Source organism: Globicephala melas, chromosome 5 (assembly GCF_963455315.2).
Source record: "Globicephala melas chromosome 5, mGloMel1.2, whole genome shotgun sequence".
In the NCBI taxonomy this organism is placed as follows: domain Eukaryota; kingdom Metazoa; phylum Chordata; class Mammalia; order Artiodactyla; family Delphinidae; genus Globicephala; species Globicephala melas.
In genome coordinates this window covers 113724440-113735176 of record NC_083318.1, presented here as the reverse complement: position 1 = coordinate 113735176, position 10737 = coordinate 113724440, and the positions used below count along the sequence as shown (strand labels likewise).

Here is a 10737-nt window from a genome sequence, read left to right as displayed (position 1 = left end):
ATTGTCCTGTAGTTTTCCTTCTTTGTGACATCTTTGTCTGGTTTTGGTATCAGGGTGATGGTGGCCTCGTAGAAGGAGTTTGGGAGTGTTCCTCCCTCTGCTATATTTTGGAAAAATTTGAGAAGGATAGGTGTTAGCTCTTTTCTAAATGTTTGATAGAATTTGCCTGTGAAGCCATCTGTTCCTGGGCTTTGGTTTTTTGGAAGATTTTTAATCACAGTTTCAATTTCAGTGCTTGAGATTGGTCTGTTTATATTTTCTATTTCTTCCTGGTTCAGTCTGGGAAGGTTGTGTTTTTCTAAGAATTTGTGCATTTCTTCCATGTTGTACATTTTATTGGCCTAGAGTTGCTTGTAGTACTCTCTCATGATCCTTTGTATTTCTGTGGCGTCAGTTGTTACTTCTCCTTTTGCATTTCAAATTCTATTGATTTGAGTCTTCTCCCTTTTTTCCTTGATGAGTCTGGCTAATGGTTTATCAATTTTGTTTATTTTCTCAAAGAACCAGCTTTTAGTTTTATTGATCTTTGCTAATTTTTTTTAACATCTTTACTGGAGTATAATTGCTTTACAATGTTATGTTAGTTTCAGCTTCACAACAAAATGAATCAGTTATATATATACATATGTTCCCATATCTCTTCCCTCTTGCATCTCCCTCCCTCCCACCCTCCCTATCCCACCCTTCCAGGCGGTCACAAAGCACCGAGCTGATCTCCCTGTGCTATGCGGCTGCTTCCCACTAGCTATCTACCTTACGTTTGGTAGTGTATATATGTCCATGCCTCTCTCTCGCTTTGTCACAGTTTACCCTTCCCCCTCCCCATATCCTCAAGTCCATTCTCCAGTAAGTCTGTGTCTTTATTCCTGTTTTACCCCTAGGTTCTTCATGACATTATTTTTTCTTAAATTCCATATATATGTGTTAGTATACGGTATTTGTCTCTCTCTTTCTGACTTACTTCACTCTGTATGACAGACTCTAGGTCTATCCACCTCATTACAAATAGCTCAATTTCGTTTCTTTTTATGGCTGAGTAATATTCCATTGTATATATGTGCCACATCTTCTTTATCCATTCAACCGATGACGGACACTTAGGTTGTTTCCATCTCCGGGCTGTTGTAAATAGAGCTGCAATGAGCCCCGGTCCAAGAGGATCTTTGCTATTGATTCCTTCATTTCTTTTTCATTTATTTCTGATCTGATCTTTATGATTTCTTTCCTTCTGCTAACTTTGGGTTTATTTTTTTCTTCTTTCTCTAATTGCTTTAGGTGTAAGTTTAGGTAGTTTATTTGAGATGTTTCTTGTTTCTTGAGGTAGGATTGTATTGTTATAAATTTCCCTCTTAGAACTGCTTTTGCTGCATCCCATAGGTTTTGGGTCGTGTTTTCATTGTCATTTGTTTCTAGGTATTTTTTTATTCCCTCTTTGATTTCTTCAGTGATCTCTTGGTTATTTAGTAGTTTATTTTTTAGCCTCCATGTGTTTGTATTTTTTACAGATTTTTTTCCTTTAATTGATATCTAGTCTTATAGCATTGTGGTTGGAAAAGATACTCAACACAATTTCAATTTTCTTAAATTTACCAAGGCTTGAATGTGACCCAAGATATGATCTATCCTGGAGAATGTTCCATGAGCACTTGAGAAGAAAGGGTATTTTGTTGTTTTTTGATGGAATGCCCTATAAATATCAGTTAAGTGCATCTTGTTTAATGTATCATTTAAAGCTTGTGTTTCCTTATTTATTTTCATTTTTGATGATCTGTCCATTGGTGAAAGTGGGGTTCAAGTCTCCTTCTATGATTGTGTTACTGTTGACTTCCCCTTTTATGGCTGTTAACATTTGCCTTATGTATTGAGGTGCTCCTATGTTGGATGCATAAATATATACAATTGTTATATCTTCTTCTTGGATTGATTCCTTGATCACTATGTAGTGATCACTATGTAGTGTCCTTCTTTGTCTCTTGTAATAGTCTTTACTTTAAAGTCCATTTTGTCTGACATGAGAATTGCTGCTCCAGCTTTCTTTTGATTTTCATTTGCATGGAATATTTTTTTCCATCCTCTCACTTTCAATCTGTATGTGTCCCTAGGTCTGAAATGGTCTCTTGTAGACAGCATATATATGCGTCTTGTTTTGGTATCCATTCAGCCAGTCTATGTCTTTTTGTTGGAGGATTTAGTCCATTTATATTTAAGGTAATTATCAATATGTATATTCCCATTACCATTTTCTTAATTGTTTTGGGTTTGTTATTGTAGGTCTTTTCCTTCTCTTGTGTTTCCTGCCTAGAGAACTTCCTTTAGCATTTGTTGTAAAGCTGGTTTGGTGGTGCTGAACTCTCTCAGCTTTTGCTTGTCTGTAAAGGTTTTAATTTCTCCATCAAATCTGAATGAGATCCTTGTTGGGTAGAGTAATCTTGGTTGTAGGTTTCTCCCTTTCGTCACTTTAAATATCTCCTGCCACTCCCTTCTGGCTTGCAAATTTTCTGCTGAAAGATCAGCTGTTAACCTTATGGGGATTCCCTTGTATGTTATATGCTGCTTTTTCCTTGCTACTTTTAATATTTTTTCTTTGTATTTAATTTTTGATAGTTTCATTAATATGTGTCTTGGTGTGTTTCTTCTTGGACTTATCCTGTATGGGACTCTCTGTGCTTCCTGGACTTGATTGACTATTTCCTTTCTCATATTAGGGAAGTTTTCAACTATAATCTCTTCAAGTATTTTCTCAGTCCCTTTCTTTTTCTCTTCTTCTTCTGGGACCCCTATAATTTGAATGTTGGTGTGTTTAATGTTGTCCCAGATGTCTCTGAGACTGTCCTCAATTGTTTTCATTCTTTTTTCTTTATTCTCTACTGTGGTAGTTATTTCCACTATTTTATCTTCCAGGTCACTTATCCGTTTTTCTGCTTCGGTTATTCTGCTACTGATTCCTTCTAGAGAATTTTTAATTTCATTTATTGTGTTGTTCATCATTTTTTGTTTGCTCTTTAGTTCTTCTAGTTCCTTGTTAAATGTTTCTTGTATTTTATCCATTCTATTTCCAAGATTTTGGATCATCTTTACTATCATTACTCTGAATTCTTTTTCAGGTAGACTGCCTATTTCCTCTCATTTGTTTGGTCTGTTGGGTTTTTTCCTTGCTCCTTCATTTGCTGTGTATTTCTCTGTCTTCTCATTTTGCTTAACTTACTGTTTTTGTGGTCTCCTTTTCTCAGGCTGCACGTTTGTAGTTCCCATGGTTTTTGGTGTCTGCCCCCAGTGGGTAAATTTGGTTCAGTGTGTTGAGTAGGCTTCCAGGTGGAGGGCACTGGTGCCTGTGTTCTGGTCAATGAGGCTAGATCTTGTCTTTCTGGTGGGCAGGACCGCGTCCCATGGTGTGTTTTGGGGCATGTGTGAACTTTTTATAATTTTAGGCAGCCTCTCTGCTAATGGGTGGGGTTGTGTACCTGTCTTGCTAGTTGTTTGGCATGCAGTGTCCAGCCTTGAAGTTTGCTGGTCATTGAGTGGAGCTGGGTCTTATCATTTAGATGGAGATCTCTTGGAGAGCTCTTGCTGATTGATATTACATGTGGCCGGGAGGTCTCTGGTGGACCAATGTCCTGAGCTCAGCTCTTCCACCTCAGAGGCTCAGGCCTGACACCCGGCTGGAGAACCAAGACTGTGTCAGCCACAAGGCTCAGAAGAAAATGGAGAAAGAAAAGAAAGAAAGAAAAAGTAATAAAATTAAATTAAATTAAATTAAAATAAAAAAATTTAAAACGTAATAAAAAGAAAAGAGCAACCAAACCAATAAACAAATCCACCAATGATAACAAGCACTAAAAACTAAGCTAAGATAAACATATAAAGCAGAAACTAGTCAGCCGCATACAGCTAACCCCAGGTCTACAGTTGCTCCCAAAGTCCACTGCCTCATTTTTAGGATGATTCATTGTCTATTCAGGTATTCCACAGATGCAGGGTACATCAGGTTGATAGTGGAGATTTAATCCACTGCTCCTGAGGCTGCTAGGAGAGATTTCCCTTTCTCTTCTTTGTTTGCACAGCTCCTGGGGTTCAGCTTTGGATTTGGACCTGCCTCTGCATGTAGGTCTCCTGAGGGCACCTGTTCTGCACTCAGACAGGACCGGGTTAAAGTAGCAGCTGATTCGGGGGCTCTGGCTCACTCAGGCCAGGGGGAGGGAGGAGTACAGAATGTAGGGTGAGCTTGTGGCGGCAGAGGCTGGCATGGTGTTGCAACAGCCTGAGGCCCACTGTGTGTTCTCCTAGGGAAATTGTCCCTGCATCATGGGACCCTGGCAGTGGTGGGCTGCACAGGCTCCTGGGAGGAGAGTTGTGGATAGTGACCTGTGCTCGCACACAGGATTCTCAGTGGCTGCAGGAGCAGCATTAGCATTTCATACCCGTCTCTGGGGTCCGCACTGACAACTGCCACTCACACCCATCTCTGAAGCTGGTTTAGGCGGTGCTCTGAATACCCTCTCCTCACACACCCCAAAACAATGGTCTCTTGACTCTTAGGCAGTTCCAGACTTTTTCCAGGATTCCCTCCAGTTAGCTGTGGTGCACTAACCCCCTTCAGGCTGTGTTCACGCAGTCAGCCCCAATCCTCTCCCTGGGATCTGACCTCCGAAGCTGGAGCCTCAGTTCCCAGCTCCCACCTGCCCCAGGGGGTGAGCAGACAAGCCTCTTGGGCTGGTGAGTGCTGGTTGGCATCGATCCTGTGCGGGAATATCTCCCCTTTCCCCTCTGCACCCCTGTTGCTGTGCTGTCCTCCGTGGCTCCGAAGCTTCCCCCCCACCAACCCCTGTCTCCATCAGTGAAGGAGCTTCCTAGTGTGTGGAAACTTTTCCTGCTTCACAGCTCCCTCTCGGTGGTGCAGGTCCTGTCTCTATTCTTTTGTTTCTGTTTTTTCTTTTTTCTTTTGCCTTACCCAGGTACGTGGGGAGTTTCTTGCTTTTTGGGAAGTCTGAGGTCTTCTGCCAGCATTCAGTAGGTGTTCTGTAGGAGTTGTTCCACATGTAGATGTTTTTTCTTTTTTTTTGTGGTATGCGGGCCTCTCACTGTTGTGGCCTCTCCCATTGCGGAGCACAGGCTCTGGACATGCAGGCTCAGCGACCGTGGCTCACGGGCCGAGCCGCTCCGTGGCATGTGGGATCTTCCTGGACTGGGGCACGAACCCACATCCCCTGCATTGGCAGGCAGACTCTCAACAACTGCGCCACCAGGGAAGCCCTGTAGATGTATTTTTGATGTATTTTTTGGGAGGAAGGTGATCTCCACATCTTACTCCTCTGCCATCTTGAAGGTCCTTCGAGAATAAGCTTTAAAATCAGTTTTCTTCCTCCTTTCCACTTTTCTCCCATTTTATTTTTTTGTGATTTGATGAGCTTTTCATCCAGGATTTAAGGAGAAATGAGAATAGCAATCCTTTTGCATGTGATGATTTGGGTTATACTTGGACTTAGTTTGGGAACACATGGTTTGATACCGACTCATATTAGAAATGGCAGTTGTACCTCAAAAATATTTCAAAGTCGTTTGAGCTGCAGCAGTGCCCTGATTTTTGATAATATTAACAATAATGACAAAAGAATTGTTTTTCACTTAAAAAGTACCAGGCACTGGGCTTCCCTGGTGGCACAGTGGTTGAGAGTCCGCCTGCCGATGCAGGGGACACGGGTTCGTGCCCCGGTCCGGGAAGATCCCACATGCCGCGGAGCGGCTGGGCCTGTGAGCCATGGCCACTGAGCCTGCACGTCCGGAGCCTGCGCGTCCGGAGCCTGTGCTCCTCAACGGGAGAGGCCACAACAGTGAGAGGTCTGCATACCGCCAAAAAAAAAAAAAAAAAAAAAGTACCAGGCACTGTTCCAAGTACTTATATGATTTACCCCATTTAATCATCATTATAATGCCCCAATTATCCCCATTTTTCATATGAGAAAACTGAAGCACAAGAATGTTAAGTAATTCAGTTATTTGATATGTAGTATATGCATACTTCTATATATTTTACAAAAATGCAGTTATAGAAACTGTCAAATTATTCTCCCTAAATCACAACCCTGATTCTGTAATTCCCTAGCCCAGAAATCTTTAGTAAATACCCTTTGTCTATCAGATTAAGTACAAATACCTTATCCTGACATACCAGAGCTCTCAAATTTTGATCCTACCTCCCTTCTCCTCCTCTGTTTTCCAGCAATTACCTAACACGATGGTCCTCAACCAGGAATGATTTTTGTCCCCTGGGGGATGTTTAGCAATGTCTGCAGATGTTTGGGGCTGTCATAACTTGGGAGATGTTACTCGCATCTAGTAGGTAGAAGTCAGTGACCCTGCTAAACATCCTGAAATGCGAGGAACATCCCTTCCCACAACAAGGAATTATCTTGTCCTAACCATCAGTAGTACCAACATTGGAAAACTCTGACCTAACTTATTCTCTGGCCAAATGGGACAACTTGTGGTTTCTTAAATAGTCTCTGTGTGTTTCACCTTTGTAGCTTTCTTTCCATTATTCCTTCACTAAACAATCACAGAGCACCTACTATGTGCCAGGCCCTACTATGTGTAAGACATAATCCTTGATCTCACACTGACCAGTACCTGGCTTCCCATCTTTGTCCCTCTTCAATATAAAGACCTGCCTGCTCTTCCAGACCCCTCTCAAATGCCATTTTCCTTTATAAGTTAAATCTTTGCTCTTTCATCTTTGCTCTTTCATAGTTTTTCAAAAGATATGAAGCTCTTGATATTAAATACAAGTTGATAAGAAAACTTACTCCTATATGATGGTTTTAATATGAATATTTAAGTGTCATTTTTCACTGCAGAAGTGTTTTAAAATCTTCTCAAATTTAGCATTCTCAATGTTGTAGAACAGCTTAATTTTTATTCCCGATAAGGTTTTTTTTTTTTTTAAATCACAGTTTTGGAAGTGAAAGTAGTAGGTAGCAGTGAGCATATTGTAGTTTTCGAAGAGGAGGATATGAGAGGCTGTGTAAAAAGGCTAATACCCCTGTTTCATTTCAGCAATAAAATTTTTTAAATCAATTCAGTAAGAGTTTATTGAGTGCCATTATGGGCCAGACACTGTGTAAGGTGCTGAAATTTGAAAGGAACACCTCATGTTCTCTCATACAATGAGTTCAAGTAAACATTTTTAATACTTCAAAATGTTTTATTATAGAAGTAGAGAAATCCTTCACATGGATAAGTATTCTGATGACCAGGTAAATGTAGAGGTGATAAAGGATGTACGTAATGAGGCATTGTGTCTTCCTAGTACTTTAGAAGAAATTTAAGGAGGGGAAACTAGGAATGCATTAATTATTGAGGGTCTTAACCGTGACATTGATTAGGAGTAAATGGACAAGAGGATATGGAAATGACATGCAATGCTAAGTGTTCCACATTTTAAGGTATGATTCCATATATGAACAATACAGTCTGCCATTCCAAAAATTATTCTTTTTTTTTTTTTTTTTTTTTGCGGTACGTGGGCCTCTCACTGCTGTGGCCTCTCCCGTTGCGGAGCACAGGCTCCGGAAGTGCAGGCTCAGCGGCCATGGCTCACGGACCCAGCCGCTCCGCAGCATGTGGGATCTTCCCGGACCGGGGCACGAACCCGTGTCCCCTGCATTGGCAGGCAGACTCTCAACCACTGTGCCACCAGGGAAGCCCCCAAAATTATTCTTAATATGCCTAAACCTCCATATATTAGCATGTTACCAAAATTTGACTTATGAATATATTTGACACATATCATAAAGTTTTGACCCTCCCCTCTTTGTTCAGGCTCCCAGATTTACGGTAAGCAATTTCTGCGTTCTTGTTCAGAATCAAGTCATTGTAATCTGCCCTTTGGTTGCACAATCTTAGGGCTTCAATACAAAAAACAAACGGATGAAACAAAAAAATTGCTATTCTTTATAGGCAGATTATGCAAAGGATGCATCAGTCAGATTGCCTCTGTCAAGAGCCACAAGACATGTGTCGGTGTCTTCTAAACTCTGGCTGCAAAGTTTGAGAACCATCATGCTAGAGATGTTAATTTCATAGACAGCCCGAGTCTACACCCTGGCCATGCCCAAATCCTTCCCCAATGCCCTTTCACTGCTGTGGACCTAGAGCAATGAGTATCCATGGTAAGTGATTTTGGTCCCAGGAGGACACTAAAAATATCCACATTGGATTATCTTAAGTAACAAAGAATCCTTGTTTTCTAGAAGGGGTGCTGAGTGGGTCACCATGGAAAACCATCAGGGCCTGGTGAGTTAGTCAGTCTTCTTGGACCATTGGAATCTAAAGCTTTGCTTCTCCTTTTATGTCCTTAAGTTTATGTATCCCATCATATCCATTCAGCTCTGGGGGAATTGTGACCTATCTCACACCCCAAAGAGAGAGAGAAATCTCCCTGGCCCTGTCTTTTAGAGGGCCTTGACACAGATGCATATGACCCGAAGCAGAGATGCCTGAGATGAATCGGGGAGAGTAAGTACAAAAGAAAGAAAATTCTACATTTACTACTGATGATGGAGCATCGAGTAGCATTGACAACTGTCCCTGAATACGTTATCCTACACATTAGAAACCTGACTATTGTGTCCCTCCACCTTAATGGGGGATGTGGGTTGTGTGTGGGTGTAGACTGGGGATACAGGTATCCGATACACTCACCAAGCTGGTCTTTTCCGTGTCCGAAACTATTTTGCAATATTCCCCATTTTGCCACCGGCTGGTTCATCAGTTTCAGAAATAAGCGTTCCAAGACAATGTTAAAAGCATTCACTGTGTGAATCCAACAAGGACCAGCAGTGTCGGCATGGTCTTCTTAAGCCAGGAGCATGCCGTCTTCTCCGAAAATGCCACCTGTAATAGCATATTTTCTTGAGTTCATAGATTCCCCAGAAAAACAATCATGAAAGTGGCTCCTAAAATTCAAAGCATTAAGCATTTATAAAAAGAACTTCACATATGAGATGAGGACATTTTCTGCTGAATTTTTAAACACGGTTCATGGGGCCTCCTACAGTCAGAATGAGTTTCATGCTGAGATTTTTTTTTTTTTTTCCCTTGAGTAAGTTTCGAGCTGGCATGGCAGATAGAGAGAGCACTTTAGCTTGTATGACAAGGTGGGAGTTAGTGTCTCTGGCTGGAAAAGTAATGTTTGCTACTTCTGTATAAGTTTCATCAGAGAGGAAAAATATTTTAAGGGACAAAAATTCCCCAAGGGAAATTTTTAAAATTTATTTTAAAATAGGCATTATTCTAACTTTGAATCCTTGAGAACGACTTAAGCTGCTGTGGTTGGTTTGGTGCGTGATGTCCAATAAAGCTGTTTTCTGTTCAGAGGATGGTACTGATTTGTTAAGCCTCAGCTAAAGGTCACCTGACACTAGTCAATTCTCTTTGAGCCTGAAGCTTTGAAAGGAAAACATCACAAAACACAGCGTCCCTCTCTATACTGCCTGGTCTCCGTGAGATGCTGTAAACAAAACATTGGTGAACTAAAACACAAGTAGACAGATCTTTGGAAATGATCTGGAAGAAATCTGGATAAACAAAGGGTTGCTTCTGGGGAACCTGGCAGGACACATCACCCCACCTCATCCTAAATGTAACTGATCAGGAAGTGATGTGTGGTTATACACTGGATGCAGGGAAACAAATGATCTCCTAGAAGAGCTCTTGTTACGGAGATTTACCACATCACTCCCCTTGCAGCCCTCGAGATAACATGTTTATACAAACAAAGCAAACACATTAGTAAACAGCTATCAGGACACAGGTGAGCAGTCCAGGCAAATACTATGAACCAGGGCCTCTTTCATTTTAGGTAGCAGGGGAAAAGGTCTGACTGCAAGATTTCTGATCCATGGAAGCTCTGCTTCTGACTCACGAGTGCTCATACCCCGTGTCTGAAAGTCTCATTTAAGTCTGGAACGCTGTTCTCTTCCTCCTCATCGTGGCCAATGTCCTTTCCTAAGGATCGTCTAGTCTGCACTTCTTGCAAGTCAAAATATTTTTCCAGTTTTGCTCAAATCCTTTTTGGAAAACAATACATTAGGTGGGATTTTATTCTCATTGGAGTGCTGCAATTTAGTGCACCTCCTTTGTCTGTGAAAATGGGTATAGTAATATACTTGCTTTGTGAGAATTGAATGTAAAGCCCATGGGTAGTATCTGGCACATAGTATGTGATCAGTGAATGTTATTACAGACAGGCCAAGACAAAAAATATTCAATAATTACATCAAACTTCCCCAATACATCTAGATTCCCAATGAAACCCCATAGAGTTTTTTTTTGTTTTCACATACAAAGGAGAGACATGGTAAAGTACCTTTCCCTAAGTTCTCTGGCTTTATTCCCTTTAGATCTATCTTTATAGTCTTCACGGTTTATTGGTCAAAGCTTCTTTTCATGGTGGGCCACACTGTATGGCCCACAAGTGAGAAGTGGAAACTGTTTCTTGGCATCTATGAGCTGTTGCTTTTCTCGTTCACTGTTTGTTAATTAGCAAGGTGATGTGAAGGTTATGACCTCTAGAGTCATCTCATGACCTGAGAAGTACCTTGACCCCTTGCTTCTACTTCAGCAAAAGACCAATGGAAACCATACGCTTGGTCAGCCCCCTGCAGGGAATAGCCCCCTCTCTGGGTATTAATGACATCAGAATTGATTATATCAACATAGACAACCTTCCACCCCTCCTCA

The 10737-nt window shown here is 41.3% G+C and overlaps 1 long non-coding RNA gene across 1 annotated transcript in view; it reads right to left on the bottom strand.

The window, feature by feature from the left end:
• Window positions 1-7533: 7533 nt before the first annotated feature.
• Window positions 7534-10737, bottom strand: part of LOC138842694 (uncharacterized) — a 39639-nt gene continuing 36435 nt past the window's right edge. The window contains exons 4-5 of the long non-coding RNA XR_011377454.1: window positions 8698-8889; window positions 7534-7654 (exon numbers count right to left, since the gene is read on the bottom strand). This is a non-coding gene — a long non-coding RNA (uncharacterized lncRNA). The remainder of the gene's footprint in view (window positions 7655-8697; window positions 8890-10737) is intronic.